We start from the raw sequence: 17481 nt of genomic DNA, 5'->3' as shown, positions 1-17481 counted from the left end.
GCCAATGAAGGGAGTGCAGCAGCGGGGTAACACAGTTCAGCATTTAACACTATCATCCCCTCCCTGCTCACTACTAAGTTGGAGGATCTAGGACTGCATACATCCCTGTGCGACTGGATCTCCAACTTCCTAACAGACAGACCACAATCAGTACGGGTGGGCAACCGTGCCTCATCCACCCTCACCCTCAGCACTGGAGCTCCTCAGGGTTGTGTCCTAAGCCCCCTGCTCTACTCACTGTACACCTACGACTGCACAGCCACTTCCAGCTCCACCATCATTGTCAAGTTTGCTGACGACACCGTTGTCACGGGCCTGATCTCGGACAACGATGAGAGGGCCTACCTGGAGGAGATTAAACACCTGGAAAACTGGTGCCAGGAAAATAATCTCCTCCTAAACGTCAGTGAGACAAAGGAGCTGATCGTGGATTGCAGCAAGAAGCAGGAGCGGCACTACCAACCCGTGAGGATCAGTGGAACCACGGTGGAAAGAGTAGATAGTTTCAGGTACCTTGGTGTTCACATCTCGCAGGACCTGTCCTGGTCCCGCCATACCAACTCCCTGGCAAAGAAGGCTCGTCAGCGTCTTTACCACCTCAGACGCCTAAGAGACTTCAGACTGCCCTCCAAGGTACTGCGGAACTTCTACACCTGCACTATCGAGAGCATCCTCACGGGGAACATCACAGTGTGGTTTGGGAACAGCAACAAGCAGGACAGACAAACACTCCAAAGGGTAGTGCGTTCAGCAGAGCGCATCACTCATACGGAACTTCCTGACCTGCAGACCATCTACTACAAGCGGTGCCAGACCAAGGCCAGGAGGATTGTGAAGGACCCCACCCATCCCAACAATAGGCTCTTCTCTCTGTTGAGGTCAGGGAAGTGCTTTCGCTCCCTGAAGACCAAGACAGAGAGACGGAAGAGGAGCTTCTTCCCACAGGCCGTTCGGGCACTGAATCAGGGAAACTGATAAACTGTGGGGACTACCACCACCATGTAACATAACTGTAAATATGTTCAAATTCCCACCATGTAACATATAACTGTAAATGCCATGGCAAGCATATACAAAAAGAGAACTAGAGGACAGTGTGCACTCATTCTTCCAGCAAAGCCATCAGGAAAGAAACATTCCCTCACACTACACGCAGGAGTCGAAACGGCATGGGGACCCCCGCTGGATTTCAAGTGCAACGCCGTAACCTCCCGACCATCGCAGCTGTCGCACAGCTTGGGCACTTCGGGGTTAAGTCCTAGGTCTTCCTCAAGTTCAATTAAGAGTCCCCATCTGTCATTGATTCAGGGTTGTAAATGGCCTGAGATGTAAATTCAAAGATTTGGGAATCTCACAAATGGTCCACTCGCTATTTTAGCAAGCTAATGTCAATTCTAGTTGAACAGGTGCTCAAAAGCTTGTCAGAGTATTAGATTGATTCGCTACCTACAACACTAACGTGGTATCCAAGGTTTCCAAGGCGAAGATGTGGGACGGCTCAAGGTGGCTCAGCAATTTTGCATGCACACTGCTTTAAAAAAAAAATCAAAAAAATCACACCTAGCTGATGAAGGTGTCATGTAAAGCTTTCAAAGGAATGCTATTAGTACATTTGAGCAGAAATGTAAGTCAACAAATTTGAAACTTGCACATTGATAATAAATTAGTGCAGGACATCGCTTGACCTAAGTTGAATGTTGACAAGAGAGTGCAGCTCAGTACAGGAATTTGCAATAGAATAATCAAACATATTGCAAAGAGAGTCAAAGCCAAATCTGATAAAAATATTCCATATGACCTAACTCATAGTGTAGAGCAATCACGTGTTTAGCACACAGGGATAGCCAAAATGCTTTGAATATTTTGCATTTTTACAAGAATTGGAAAAGAAATACAAATGATAAGCCAGCACACCGACATTGTTAAAAGAGGAGAAAGAAGACTGGGTCAACATCACCAGAATGTGTTTAAAAACCTTTTTGTTCTAGGCGCACTGACATAAAATACTTCAAAACCTGTGGGACGTGTACATCTCAGTCTGTTTCTTTTGGCGGGCGTGTAGCTGTCCTCGTTAGTATAGTGGATAGTATCTCCGCCTGTCACGCGGAAGACCGGGGTTCGATTCCCCGACGGGGAGAGTTCCTACTTCAGTGCACTGCAGAGGAACTTCTCACTTGGCACCCTTTTCAGGAAGGATAAAGTTGAATCCTATGCCCACGTTTGCTCTAGATTCATCTACATAGATGAATAAAGACACTCGCACATTGTAGATCAATCCTTTGATAAAGCACCCTAGAGAGAATTTGGTGCCCATTGGTGATGTTATCTCTAAGCAGGCGTGACAAAACCTGCATACAACCAAGGCTGAGACTTAAGAGGATGGAAAGATTTTTTCAATTTCATAAACTACATCAGATGCTTTACTGGTGTCGAATATTGTAAGACATTAAATGTGGTGACTTGACTATGACTTGAAGGGAAGTACTTGGTAACTGCATCTTGCCTTTGGATTGTACGTGTTCACTTTTGACTTGTGTCGGGACTTGAGTGTCAAGTCTTGAGATGTACTTGTTACATTTACATTTACATTTATGGCATTTAACAGGCGCTCTTATCCAGTGCGACTTACAAAGGTGCTGTGTTATTTACTCATAGAATACAGCCTAGTCATTACAGTAGGTTGGAGTCCAATATAGAAATGATCGAGATTACTGTAGAAATACAGGGATCACTGCTGTTGCCTAGAAGTACAAAATGCATGAGGTCTATCTTAAACAATGATAAGTGCAATAAACAATAAGTTCTAAAGTTTGTTAGACAGCATCAGTGTAATAAATAATACTCTACATTAAGTGCTAATTCAGTTCTGTCAATAAAGGAGCAGGGTCATTTGTCATTTAAATATTCCATGAATAGATGGGTCTTCAGTCTGTGTTTGAAGCCTGCAAGGGACTCCGCTGTCCGGACAGCAAGCGGAAGTTAATTCCACCATCTGTGAGCCAGGACAGGAAATAGTCTCAACGCTTGTCTTCCATGAGACTTGAAGCATGGCATTTCAAGCCAAGCCATACTTGAGGTTCGAAGAACGCGAGGTTACGAATCGGGCTTTGACCATTAACTCAATGTATGAAGGGGCTGGCCCATTTTTGGCTTGGTAGGCAAGCATCAAGATTTTAAATCTGAGGTGTGCAGCTACTGGAAGCCAATGAAGGGAGCGCAGCAGCGGGGTAACACAGTTCAGCATTTAACACTATCATCCCCTCCCTGCTCACTACTAAGTTGGAGGATCTAGGACTGCATACATCCCTGTGCGACTGGATCTCCAACTTCCTAACAGACAGACCACAATCAGTACGGGTGGGCAACCGTGCCTCATCCACCCTCACCCTCAGCACTGGAGCTCCTCAGGGTTGTGTCCTAAGCCCCCTGCTCTACTCACTGTACACCTACGACTGCACAGCCACTTCCAGCTCCACCATCATTGTCAAGTTTGCTGACGACACCGTTGTCACGGGCCTGATCTCGGACAACGATGAGAGGGCCTACCTGGAGGAGATTAAACACCTGGAAAACTGGTGCCAGGAAAATAATCTCCTCCTAAACGTCAGTGAGACAAAGGAGCTGATCGTGGATTGCAGCAAGAAGCAGGAGCGGCACTACCAACCCGTGAGGATCAGTGGAACCACGGTGGAAAGAGTAGATAGTTTCAGGTACCTTGGTGTTCACATCTCGCAGGACCTGTCCTGGTCCCGCCATACCAACTCCCTGGCAAAGAAGGCTCGTCAGCGTCTTTACCACCTCAGACGCCTAAGAGACTTCAGACTGCCCTCCAAGGTACTGCGGAACTTCTACACCTGCACTATCGAGAGCATCCTCACGGGGAACATCACAGTGTGGTTTGGGAACAGCAACAAGCAGGACAGACAAACACTCCAAAGGGTAGTGCGTTCAGCAGAGCGCATCACTCATACGGAACTTCCTGACCTGCAGACCATCTACTACAAGCGGTGCCAGACCAAGGCCAGGAGGATTGTGAAGGACCCCACCCATCCCAACAATAGGCTCTTCTCTCTGTTGAGGTCAGGGAAGTGCTTTCGCTCCCTGAAGACCAAGACAGAGAGACGGAAGAGGAGCTTCTTCCCACAGGCCGTTCGGGCACTGAATCAGGGAAACTGATAAACTGTGGGGACTACCACCACCATGTAACATAACTGTAAATATGTTCAAATTCCCACCATGTAACATATAACTGTAAATGCCATGGCAAGCATATACAAAAAGAGAACTAGAGGACAGTGTGCACTCATTCTTCCAGCAAAGCCATCAGGAAAGAAACATTCCCTCACACTACACGCAGGAGTCGAAACGGCATGGGGACCCCCGCTGGATTTCAAGTGCAACGCCGTAACCTCCCGACCATCGCAGCTGTCGCACAGCTTGGGCACTTCGGGGTTAAGTCCTAGGTCTTCCTCAAGTTCAATTAAGAGTCCCCATCTGTCATTGATTCAGGGTTGTAAATGGCCTGAGATGTAAATTCAAAGATTTGGGAATCTCACAAATGGTCCACTCGCTATTTTAGCAAGCTAATGTCAATTCTAGTTGAACAGGTGCTCAAAAGCTTGTCAGAGTATTAGATTGATTCGCTACCTACAACACTAACGTGGTATCCAAGGTTTCCAAGGCGAAGATGTGGGACGGCTCAAGGTGGCTCAGCAATTTTGCATGCACACTGCTTTAAAAAAAAAATCAAAAAAATCACACCTAGCTGATGAAGGTGTCATGTAAAGCTTTCAAAGGAATGCTATTAGTACATTTGAGCAGAAATGTAAGTCAACAAATTTGAAACTTGCACATTGATAATAAATTAGTGCAGGACATCGCTTGACCTAAGTTGAATGTTGACAAGAGAGTGCAGCTCAGTACAGGAATTTGCAATAGAATAATCAAACATATTGCAAAGAGAGTCAAAGCCAAATCTGATAAAAATATTCCATATGACCTAACTCATAGTGTAGAGCAATCACGTGTTTAGCACACAGGGATAGCCAAAATGCTTTGAATATTTTGCATTTTTACAAGAATTGGAAAAGAAATACAAATGATAAGCCAGCACACCGACATTGTTAAAAGAGGAGAAAGAAGACTGGGTCAACATCACCAGAATGTGTTTAAAAACCTTTTTGTTCTAGGCGCACTGACATAAAATACTTCAAAACCTGTGGGACGTGTACATCTCAGTCTGTTTCTTTTGGCGGGCGTGTAGCTGTCCTCGTTAGTATAGTGGATAGTATCTCCGCCTGTCACGCGGAAGACCGGGGTTCGATTCCCCGACGGGGAGAGTTCCTACTTCAGTGCACTGCAGAGGAACTTCTGACTTGGCACCCTTTTCAGGAAGGATAAAGTTGAATCCTATGCCCACGTTTGCTCTAGATTCATCTACATAGATGAATAAAGACACTCGCACATTGTAGATCAATCCTTTGATAAAGCACCCTAGAGAGAATTTGGTGCCCATTGGTGATGTTATCTCTAAGCAGGCGTGACAAAACCTGCATACAACCAAGGCTGAGACTTAAGAGGATGGAAAGATTTTTTCAATTTCATAAACTACATCAGATGCTTTACTGGTGTCGAATATTGTAAGACATTAAATGTGGTGACTTGACTATGACTTGAAGGGAAGTACTTGGTAACTGCATCTTGCCTTTGGATTGTACGTGTTCACTTTTGACTTGTGTCGGGACTTGAGTGTCAAGTCTTGAGATGTACTTGTTACATTTACATTTACATTTATGGCATTTAACAGGCGCTCTTATCCAGTGCGACTTACAAAGGTGCTGTGTTATTTACTCATAGAATACAGCCTAGTCATTACAGTAGGTTGGAGTCCAATATAGAAATGATCGAGATTACTGTAGAAATACAGGGATCACTGCTGTTGCCTAGAAGTACAAAATGCATGAGGTCTATCTTAAACAATGATAAGTGCAATAAACAATAAGTTCTAAAGTTTGTTAGACAGCATCAGTGTAATAAATAATACTCTACATTAAGTGCTAATTCAGTTCTGTCAATAAAGGAGCAGGGTCATTTGTCATTTAAATATTCCATGAATAGATGGGTCTTCAGTCTGTGTTTGAAGCCTGCAAGGGACTCCGCTGTCCGGACAGCAAGCGGAAGTTAATTCCACCATCTGTGAGCCAGGACAGGAAATAGTCTCAACGCTTGTCTTCCATGAGACTTGAAGCATGGCATTTCAAGCCAAGCCATACTTGAGGTTCGAAGAACGCGAGGTTACGAATCGGGCTTTGACCATTAACTCAATGTATGAAGGGGCTGGCCCATTTTTGGCTTGGTAGGCAAGCATCAAGATTTTAAATCTGAGGTGTGCAGCTACTGGAAGCCAATGAAGGGAGCGCAGCAGCGGGGTAACACAGTTCAGCATTTAACACTATCATCCCCTCCCTGCTCACTACTAAGTTGGAGGATCTAGGACTGCATACATCCCTGTGCGACTGGATCTCCAACTTCCTAACAGACAGACCACAATCAGTACGGGTGGGCAACCGTGCCTCATCCACCCTCACCCTCAGCACTGGAGCTCCTCAGGGTTGTGTCCTAAGCCCCCTGCTCTACTCACTGTACACCTACGACTGCACAGCCACTTCCAGCTCCACCATCATTGTCAAGTTTGCTGACGACACCGTTGTCACGGGCCTGATCTCGGACAACGATGAGAGGGCCTACCTGGAGGAGATTAAACACCTGGAAAACTGGTGCCAGGAAAATAATCTCCTCCTAAACGTCAGTGAGACAAAGGAGCTGATCGTGGATTGCAGCAAGAAGCAGGAGCGGCACTACCAACCCGTGAGGATCAGTGGAACCACGGTGGAAAGAGTAGATAGTTTCAGGTACCTTGGTGTTCACATCTCGCAGGACCTGTCCTGGTCCCGCCATACCAACTCCCTGGCAAAGAAGGCTCGTCAGCGTCTTTACCACCTCAGACGCCTAAGAGACTTCAGACTGCCCTCCAAGGTACTGCGGAACTTCTACACCTGCACTATCGAGAGCATCCTCACGGGGAACATCACAGTGTGGTTTGGGAACAGCAACAAGCAGGACAGACAAACACTCCAAAGGGTAGTGCGTTCAGCAGAGCGCATCACTCATACGGAACTTCCTGACCTGCAGACCATCTACTACAAGCGGTGCCAGACCAAGGCCAGGAGGATTGTGAAGGACCCCACCCATCCCAACAATAGGCTCTTCTCTCTGTTGAGGTCAGGGAAGTGCTTTCGCTCCCTGAAGACCAAGACAGAGAGACGGAAGAGGAGCTTCTTCCCACAGGCCGTTCGGGCACTGAATCAGGGAAACTGATAAACTGTGGGGACTACCACCACCATGTAACATAACTGTAAATATGTTCAAATTCCCACCATGTAACATATAACTGTAAATGCCATGGCAAGCATATACAAAAAGAGAACTAGAGGACAGTGTGCACTCATTCTTCCAGCAAAGCCATCAGGAAAGAAACATTCCCTCACACTACACGCAGGAGTCGAAACGGCATGGGGACCCCCGCTGGATTTCAAGTGCAACGCCGTAACCTCCCGACCATCGCAGCTGTCGCACAGCTTGGGCACTTCGGGGTTAAGTCCTAGGTCTTCCTCAAGTTCAATTAAGAGTCCCCATCTGTCATTGATTCAGGGTTGTAAATGGCCTGAGATGTAAATTCAAAGATTTGGGAATCTCACAAATGGTCCACTCGCTATTTTAGCAAGCTAATGTCAATTCTAGTTGAACAGGTGCTCAAAAGCTTGTCAGAGTATTAGATTGATTCGCTACCTACAACACTAACGTGGTATCCAAGGTTTCCAAGGCGAAGATGTGGGACGGCTCAAGGTGGCTCAGCAATTTTGCATGCACACTGCTTTAAAAAAAAAATCAAAAAAATCACACCTAGCTGATGAAGGTGTCATGTAAAGCTTTCAAAGGAATGCTATTAGTACATTTGAGCAGAAATGTAAGTCAACAAATTTGAAACTTGCACATTGATAATAAATTAGTGCAGGACATCGCTTGACCTAAGTTGAATGTTGACAAGAGAGTGCAGCTCAGTACAGGAATTTGCAATAGAATAATCAAACATATTGCAAAGAGAGTCAAAGCCAAATCTGATAAAAATATTCCATATGACCTAACTCATAGTGTAGAGCAATCACGTGTTTAGCACACAGGGATAGCCAAAATGCTTTGAATATTTTGCATTTTTACAAGAATTGGAAAAGAAATACAAATGATAAGCCAGCACACCGACATTGTTAAAAGAGGAGAAAGAAGACTGGGTCAACATCACCAGAATGTGTTTAAAAACCTTTTTGTTCTAGGCGCACTGACATAAAATACTTCAAAACCTGTGGGACGTGTACATCTCAGTCTGTTTCTTTTGGCGGGCGTGTAGCTGTCCTCTTTAGTATAGTGGATAGTATCTCCGCCTGTCACGCGGAAGACCGGGGTTCGATTCCCCGACGGGGAGAGTTCCTACTTCAGTGCACTGCAGAGGAACTTCTGACTTGGCACCCTTTTCAGGAAGGATAAAGTTGAATCCTATGCCCACGTTTGCTCTAGATTCATCTACATAGATGAATAAAGACACTCGCACATTGTAGATCAATCCTTTGATAAAGCACCCTAGAGAGAATTTGGTGCCCATTGGTGATGTTATCTCTAAGCAGGCGTGACAAAACCTGCATACAACCAAGGCTGAGACTTAAGAGGATGGAAAGATTTTTTCAATTTCATAAACTACATCAGATGCTTTACTGGTGTCGAATATTGTAAGACATTAAATGTGGTGACTTGACTATGACTTGAAGGGAAGTACTTGGTAACTGCATCTTGCCTTTGGATTGTACGTGTTCACTTTTGACTTGTGTCGGGACTTGAGTGTCAAGTCTTGAGATGTACTTGTTACATTTACATTTACATTTATGGCATTTAACAGGCGCTCTTATCCAGTGCGACTTACAAAGGTGCTGTGTTATTTACTCATAGAATACAGCCTAGTCATTACAGTAGGTTGGAGTCCAATATAGAAATGATCGAGATTACTGTAGAAATACAGGGATCACTGCTGTTGCCTAGAAGTACAAAATGCATGAGGTCTATCTTAAACAATGATAAGTGCAATAAACAATAAGTTCTAAAGTTTGTTAGACAGCATCAGTGTAATAAATAATACTCTACATTAAGTGCTAATTCAGTTCTGTCAATAAAGGAGCAGGGTCATTTGTCATTTAAATATTCCATGAATAGATGGGTCTTCAGTCTGTGTTTGAAGCCTGCAAGGGACTCCGCTGTCCGGACAGCAAGCGGAAGTTAATTCCACCATCTGTGAGCCAGGACAGGAAATAGTCTCAACGCTTGTCTTCCATGAGACTTGAAGCATGGCATTTCAAGCCAAGCCATACTTGAGGTTCGAAGAACGCGAGGTTACGAATCGGGCTTTGACCATTAACTCAATGTATGAAGGGGCTGGCCCATTTTTGGCTTGGTAGGCAAGCATCAAGATTTTAAATCTGAGGTGTGCAGCTACTGGAAGCCAATGAAGGGAGCGCAGCAGCGGGGTAACACAGTTCAGCATTTAACACTATCATCCCCTCCCTGCTCACTACTAAGTTGGAGGATCTAGGACTGCATACATCCCTGTGCGACTGGATCTCCAACTTCCTAACAGACAGACCACAATCAGTACGGGTGGGCAACCGTGCCTCATCCACCCTCACCCTCAGCACTGGAGCTCCTCAGGGTTGTGTCCTAAGCCCCCTGCTCTACTCACTGTACACCTACGACTGCACAGCCACTTCCAGCTCCACCATCATTGCCAAGTTTGCTGACGACACCGTTGTCACGGGCCTGATCTCGGACAACGATGAGAGGGCCTACCTGGAGGAGATTAAACACCTGGAAAACTGGTGCCAGGAAAATAATCTCCTCCTAAACGTCAGTGAGACAAAGGAGCTGATCGTGGATTGCAGCAAGAAGCAGGAGCGGCACTACCAACCCGTGAGGATCAGTGGAACCACGGTGGAAAGAGTAGATAGTTTCAGGTACCTTGGTGTTCACATCTCGCAGGACCTGTCCTGGTCCCGCCATACCAACTCCCTGGCAAAGAAGGCTCGTCAGCGTCTTTACCACCTCAGACGCCTAAGAGACTTCAGACTGCCCTCCAAGGTACTGCGGAACTTCTACACCTGCACTATCGAGAGCATCCTCACGGGGAACATCACAGTGTGGTTTGGGAACAGCAACAAGCAGGACAGACAAACACTCCAAAGGGTAGTGCGTTCAGCAGAGCGCATCACTCATACGGAACTTCCTGACCTGCAGACCATCTACTACAAGCGGTGCCAGACCAAGGCCAGGAGGATTGTGAAGGACCCCACCCATCCCAACAATAGGCTCTTCTCTCTGTTGAGGTCAGGGAAGTGCTTTCGCTCCCTGAAGACCAAGACAGAGAGACGGAAGAGGAGCTTCTTCCCACAGGCCGTTCGGGCACTGAATCAGGGAAACTGATAAACTGTGGGGACTACCACCACCATGTAACATAACTGTAAATATGTTCAAATTCCCACCATGTAACATATAACTGTAAATGCCATGGCAAGCATATACAAAAAGAGAACTAGAGGACAGTGTGCACTCATTCTTCCAGCAAAGCCATCAGGAAAGAAACATTCCCTCACACTACACGCAGGAGTCGAAACGGCATGGGGACCCCCGCTGGATTTCAAGTGCAACGCCGTAACCTCCCGACCATCGCAGCTGTCGCACAGCTTGGGCACTTCGGGGTTAAGTCCTAGGTCTTCCTCAAGTTCAATTAAGAGTCCCCATCTGTCATTGATTCAGGGTTGTAAATGGCCTGAGATGTAAATTCAAAGATTTGGGAATCTCACAAATGGTCCACTCGCTATTTTAGCAAGCTAATGTCAATTCTAGTTGAACAGGTGCTCAAAAGCTTGTCAGAGTATTAGATTGATTCGCTACCTACAACACTAACGTGGTATCCAAGGTTTCCAAGGCGAAGATGTGGGACGGCTCAAGGTGGCTCAGCAATTTTGCATGCACACTGCTTTAAAAAAAAAATCAAAAAAATCACACCTAGCTGATGAAGGTGTCATGTAAAGCTTTCAAAGGAATGCTATTAGTACATTTGAGCAGAAATGTAAGTCAACAAATTTGAAACTTGCACATTGATAATAAATTAGTGCAGGACATCGCTTGACCTAAGTTGAATGTTGACAAGAGAGTGCAGCTCAGTACAGGAATTTGCAATAGAATAATCAAACATATTGCAAAGAGAGTCAAAGCCAAATCTGATAAAAATATTCCATATGACCTAACTCATAGTGTAGAGCAATCACGTGTTTAGCACACAGGGATAGCCAAAATGCTTTGAATATTTTGCATTTTTACAAGAATTGGAAAAGAAATACAAATGATAAGCCAGCACACCGACATTGTTAAAAGAGGAGAAAGAAGACTGGGTCAACATCACCAGAATGTGTTTAAAAACCTTTTTGTTCTAGGCGCACTGACATAAAATACTTCAAAACCTGTGGGACGTGTACATCTCAGTCTGTTTCTTTTGGCGGGCATGTAGCTGTCCTCGTTAGTATAGTGGATAGTATCTCCGCCTGTCACGCGGAAGACCGGGGTTCGATTCCCCGACGGGGAGAGTTCCTACTTCAGTGCACTGCAGAGGAACTTCTGACTTGGCACCCTTTTCAGGAAGGATAAAGTTGAATCCTATGCCCACGTTTGCTCTAGATTCATCTACATAGATGAATAAAGACACTCGCACATTGTAGATCAATCCTTTGATAAAGCACCCTAGAGAGAATTTGGTGCCCATTGGTGATGTTATCTCTAAGCAGGCGTGACAAAACCTGCATACAACCAAGGCTGAGACTTAAGAGGATGGAAAGATTTTTTCAATTTCATAAACTACATCAGATGCTTTACTGGTGTCGAATATTGTAAGACATTAAATGTGGTGACTTGACTATGACTTGAAGGGAAGTACTTGGTAACTGCATCTTGCCTTTGGATTGTACGTGTTCACTTTTGACTTGTGTCGGGACTTGAGTGTCAAGTCTTGAGATGTACTTGTTACATTTACATTTACATTTATGGCATTTAACAGGCGCTCTTATCCAGTGCGACTTACAAAGGTGCTGTGTTATTTACTCATAGAATACAGCCTAGTCATTACAGTAGGTTGGAGTCCAATATAGAAATGATCGAGATTACTGTAGAAATACAGGGATCACTGCTGTTGCCTAGAAGTACAAAATGCATGAGGTCTATCTTAAACAATGATAAGTGCAATAAACAATAAGTTCTAAAGTTTGTTAGACAGCATCAGTGTAATAAATAATACTCTACATTAAGTGCTAATTCAGTTCTGTCAATAAAGGAGCAGGGTCATTTGTCATTTAAATATTCCATGAATAGATGGGTCTTCAGTCTGTGTTTGAAGCCTGCAAGGGACTCCGCTGTCCGGACAGCAAGCGGAAGTTAATTCCACCATCTGTGAGCCAGGACAGGAAATAGTCTCAACGCTTGTCTTCCATGAGACTTGAAGCATGGCATTTCAAGCCAAGCCATACTTGAGGTTCGAAGAACGCGAGGTTACGAATCGGGCTTTGACCATTAACTCAATGTATGAAGGGGCTGGCCCATTTTTGGCTTGGTAGGCAAGCATCAAGATTTTAAATCTGAGGTGTGCAGCTACTGGAAGCCAATGAAGGGAGCGCAGCAGCGGGGTAACACAGTTCAGCATTTAACACTATCATCCCCTCCCTGCTCACTACTAAGTTGGAGGATCTAGGACTGCATACATCCCTGTGCGACTGGATCTCCAACTTCCTAACAGACAGACCACAATCAGTACGGGTGGGCAACCGTGCCTCATCCACCCTCACCCTCAGCACTGGAGCTCCTCAGGGTTGTGTCCTAAGCCCCCTGCTCTACTCACTGTACACCTACGACTGCACAGCCACTTCCAGCTCCACCATCATTGTCAAGTTTGCTGACGACACCGTTGTCACGGGCCTGATCTCGGACAACGATGAGAGGGCCTACCTGGAGGAGATTAAACACCTGGAAAACTGGTGCCAGGAAAATAATCTCCTCCTAAACGTCAGTGAGACAAAGGAGCTGATCGTGGATTGCAGCAAGAAGCAGGAGCGGCACTACCAACCCGTGAGGATCAGTGGAACCACGGTGGAAAGAGTAGATAGTTTCAGGTACCTTGGTGTTCACATCTCGCAGGACCTGTCCTGGTCCCGCCATACCAACTCCCTGGCAAAGAAGGCTCGTCAGCGTCTTTACCACCTCAGACGCCTAAGAGACTTCAGACTGCCCTCCAAGGTACTGCGGAACTTCTACACCTGCACTATCGAGAGCATCCTCACGGGGAACATCACAGTGTGGTTTGGGAACAGCAACAAGCAGGACAGACAAACACTCCAAAGGGTAGTGCGTTCAGCAGAGCGCATCACTCATACGGAACTTCCTGACCTGCAGACCATCTACTACAAGCGGTGCCAGACCAAGGCCAGGAGGATTGTGAAGGACCCCACCCATCCCAACAATAGGCTCTTCTCTCTGTTGAGGTCAGGGAAGTGCTTTCGCTCCCTGAAGACCAAGACAGAGAGACGGAAGAGGAGCTTCTTCCCACAGGCCGTTCGGGCACTGAATCAGGGAAACTGATAAACTGTGGGGACTACCACCACCATGTAACATAACTGTAAATATGTTCAAATTCCCACCATGTAACATATAACTGTAAATGCCATGGCAAGCATATACAAAAAGAGAACTAGAGGACAGTGTGCACTCATTCTTCCAGCAAAGCCATCAGGAAAGAAACATTCCCTCACACTACACGCAGGAGTCGAAACGGCATGGGGACCCCCGCTGGATTTCAAGTGCAACGCCGTAACCTCCCGACCATCGCAGCTGTCGCACAGCTTGGGCACTTCGGGGTTAAGTCCTAGGTCTTCCTCAAGTTCAATTAAGAGTCCCCATCTGTCATTGATTCAGGGTTGTAAATGGCCTGAGATGTAAATTCAAAGATTTGGGAATCTCACAAATGGTCCACTCGCTATTTTAGCAAGCTAATGTCAATTCTAGTTGAACAGGTGCTCAAAAGCTTGTCAGAGTATTAGATTGATTCGCTACCTACAACACTAACGTGGTATCCAAGGTTTCCAAGGCGAAGATGTGGGACGGCTCAAGGTGGCTCAGCAATTTTGCATGCACACTGCTTTAAAAAAAAAATCAAAAAAATCACACCTAGCTGATGAAGGTGTCATGTAAAGCTTTCAAAGGAATGCTATTAGTACATTTGAGCAGAAATGTAAGTCAACAAATTTGAAACTTGCACATTGATAATAAATTAGTGCAGGACATCGCTTGACCTAAGTTGAATGTTGACAAGAGAGTGCAGCTCAGTACAGGAATTTGCAATAGAATAATCAAACATATTGCAAAGAGAGTCAAAGCCAAATCTGATAAAAATATTCCATATGACCTAACTCATAGTGTAGAGCAATCACGTGTTTAGCACACAGGGATAGCCAAAATGCTTTGAATATTTTGCATTTTTACAAGAATTGGAAAAGAAATACAAATGATAAGCCAGCACACCGACATTGTTAAAAGAGGAGAAAGAAGACTGGGTCAACATCACCAGAATGTGTTTAAAAACCTTTTTGTTCTAGGCGCACTGACATAAAATACTTCAAAACCTGTGGGACGTGTACATCTCAGTCTGTTTCTTTTGGCGGGCATGTAGCTGTCCTCGTTAGTATAGTGGATAGTATCTCCGCCTGTCACGCGGAAGACCGGGGTTCGATTCCCCGACGGGGAGAGTTCCTACTTCAGTGCACTGCAGAGGAACTTCTGACTTGGCACCCTTTTCAGGAAGGATAAAGTTGAATCCTATGCCCACGTTTGCTCTAGATTCATCTACATAGATGAATAAAGACGCTCGCACATTGTAGATCAATCCTTTGATAAAGCACCCTAGAGAGAATTTGGTGCCCATTGGTGATGTTATCTCTAAGCAGGCGTGACAAAACCTGCATACAACCAAGGCTGAGACTTAAGAGGATGGAAAGATTTTTTCAATTTCATAAACTACATCAGATGCTTTACTGGTGTCGAATATTGTAAGACATTAAATGTGGTGACTTGACTATGACTTGAAGGGAAGTACTTGGTAACTGCATCTTGCCTTTGGATTGTACGTGTTCACTTTTGACTTGTGTCGGGACTTGAGTGTCAAGTCTTGAGATGTACTTGTTACATTTACATTTACATTTATGGCATTTAACAGGCGCTCTTATCCAGTGCGACTTACAAAGGTGCTGTGTTATTTACTCATAGAATACAGCCTAGTCATTACAGTAGGTTGGAGTCCAATATAGAAATGATCGAGATTACTGTAGAAATACAGGGATCACTGCTGTTGCCTAGAAGTACAAAATGCATGAGGTCTATCTTAAACAATGATAAGTGCAATAAACAATAAGTTCTAAAGTTTGTTAGACAGCATCAGTGTAATAAATAATACTCTACATTAAGTGCTAATTTAGTTCTGTCAATAAAGGAGCAGGGTCATTTGTCATTTAAATATTCCATGAATAGATGGGTCTTCAGTCTGTGTTTGAAGCCTGCAAGGGACTCCGCTGTCCGGACAGCAAGCGGAAGTTAATTCCACCATCTGTGAGCCAGGACAGGAAATAGTCTCAATGCTTGTCTTCCATGAGACTTGAAGCATGGCATTTCAAGCCAAGCCATACTTGAGGTTCGAAGAACGCGAGGTTACGAATCGGGCTTTGACCATTAACTCAATGTATGAAGGGGCTGGCCCATTTTTGGCTTGGTAGGCAAGCATCAAGATTTTAAATCTGAGGTGTGCAGCTACTGGAAGCCAATGAAGGGAGCGCAGCAGCGGGGTAACACAGTTCAGCATTTAACACTATCATCCCCTCCCTGCTCACTACTAAGTTGGAGGATCTAGGACTGCATACATCCCTGTGCGACTGGATCTCCAACTTCCTAACAGACAGACCACAATCAGTACGGGTGGGCAACCGTGCCTCATCCACCCTCACCCTCAGCACTGGAGCTCCTCAGGGTTGTGTCCTAAGCCCCCTGCTCTACTCACTGTACACCTACGACTGCACAGCCACTTCCAGCTCCACCATCATTGTCAAGTTTGCTGACGACACCGTTGTCACGGGCCTGATCTCGGACAACGATGAGAGGGCCTACCTGGAGGAGATTAAACACCTGGAAAACTGGTGCCAGGAAAATAATCTCCTCCTAAACGTCAGTGAGACAAAGGAGCTGATCGTGGATTGCAGCAAGAAGCAGGAGCGGCACTACCAACCCGTGAGGATCAGTGGAACCACGGTGGAAAGAGTAGATAGTTTCAGGTACCTTGGTGTTCACATCTCGCAGGACCTGTCCTGGTCCCGCCATACCAACTCCCTGGCAAAGAAGGCTCGTCAGCGTCTTTACCACCTCAGACGCCTAAGAGACTTCAGACTGCCCTCCAAGGTACTGCGGAACTTCTACACCTGCACTATCGAGAGCATCCTCACGGGGAACATCACAGTGTGGTTTGGGAACAGCAACAAGCAGGACAGACAAACACTCCAAAGGGTAGTGCGTTCAGCAGAGCGCATCACTCATACGGAACTTCCTGACCTGCAGACCATCTACTACAAGCGGTGCCAGACCAAGGCCAGGAGGATTGTGAAGGACCCCACCCATCCCAACAATAGGCTCTTCTCTCTGTTGAGGTCAGGGAAGTGCTTTCGCTCCCTGAAGACCAAGACAGAGAGACGGAAGAGGAGCTTCTTCCCACAGGCCGTTCGGGCACTGAATCAGGGAAACTGATAAACTGTGGGGACTACCACCACCATGTAACATAACTGTAAATATGTTCAAATTCCCACCATGTAACATATAACTGTAAATGCCATGGCAAGCATATACAAAAAGAGAACTAGAGGACAGTGTGCACTCATTCTTCCAGCAAAGCCATCAGGAAAGAAACATTCCCTCACACTACACGCAGGAGTCGAAACGGCATGGGGACCCCCGCTGGATTTCAAGTGCAACGCCGTAACCTCCCGACCATCGCAGCTGTCGCACAGCTTGGGCACTTCGGGGTTAAGTCCTAGGTCTTCCTCAAGTTCAATTAAGAGTCCCCATCTGTCATTGATTCAGGGTTGTAAATGGCCTGAGATGTAAATTCAAAGATTTGGGAATCTCACAAATGGTCCACTCGCTATTTTAGCAAGCTAATGTCAATTCTAGTTGAACAGGTGCTCAAAAGCTTGTCAGAGTATTAGATTGATTCGCTACCTACAACACTAACGTGGTATCCAAGGTTTC

General features: G+C 45.6%; 4 non-coding genes across 4 annotated transcripts; all 4 read left to right on the top strand.

Annotated features, from left to right (window-relative positions):
• The first annotated feature begins 2065 nt into the window (after positions 1–2065).
• On the top strand, positions 2066–2137 carry trnad-guc (transfer RNA aspartic acid (anticodon GUC)). Its single transcript has one exon. It is a non-coding gene; the product is annotated as a tRNA-Asp (tRNA).
• A 3129-nt stretch (positions 2138–5266) lies between these two features.
• trnad-guc (transfer RNA aspartic acid (anticodon GUC)) lies at positions 5267–5338 on the top strand. The gene has a single exon. It is a non-coding gene; the product is annotated as a tRNA-Asp (tRNA).
• A 6330-nt stretch (positions 5339–11668) lies between these two features.
• Positions 11669–11740, top strand: trnad-guc (transfer RNA aspartic acid (anticodon GUC)). The gene has a single exon. It is a non-coding gene; the product is annotated as a tRNA-Asp (tRNA).
• A 3129-nt stretch (positions 11741–14869) lies between these two features.
• On the top strand, positions 14870–14941 carry trnad-guc (transfer RNA aspartic acid (anticodon GUC)). The gene has a single exon. It is a non-coding gene; the product is annotated as a tRNA-Asp (tRNA).
• The last annotated feature ends 2540 nt before the right edge of the window (positions 14942–17481 follow it).

The sequence above is a fragment of the Electrophorus electricus genome, chromosome 10 (assembly GCF_041902795.1).
Source record: "Electrophorus electricus isolate QZ-2024a chromosome 10, ASM4190279v1, whole genome shotgun sequence".
In the NCBI taxonomy this organism is placed as follows: domain Eukaryota; kingdom Metazoa; phylum Chordata; class Actinopteri; order Gymnotiformes; family Gymnotidae; genus Electrophorus; species Electrophorus electricus.
The sequence above is the reverse complement of the archived record's forward strand: the minus strand, read 5'-3'. Positions and strand labels throughout refer to the sequence as shown.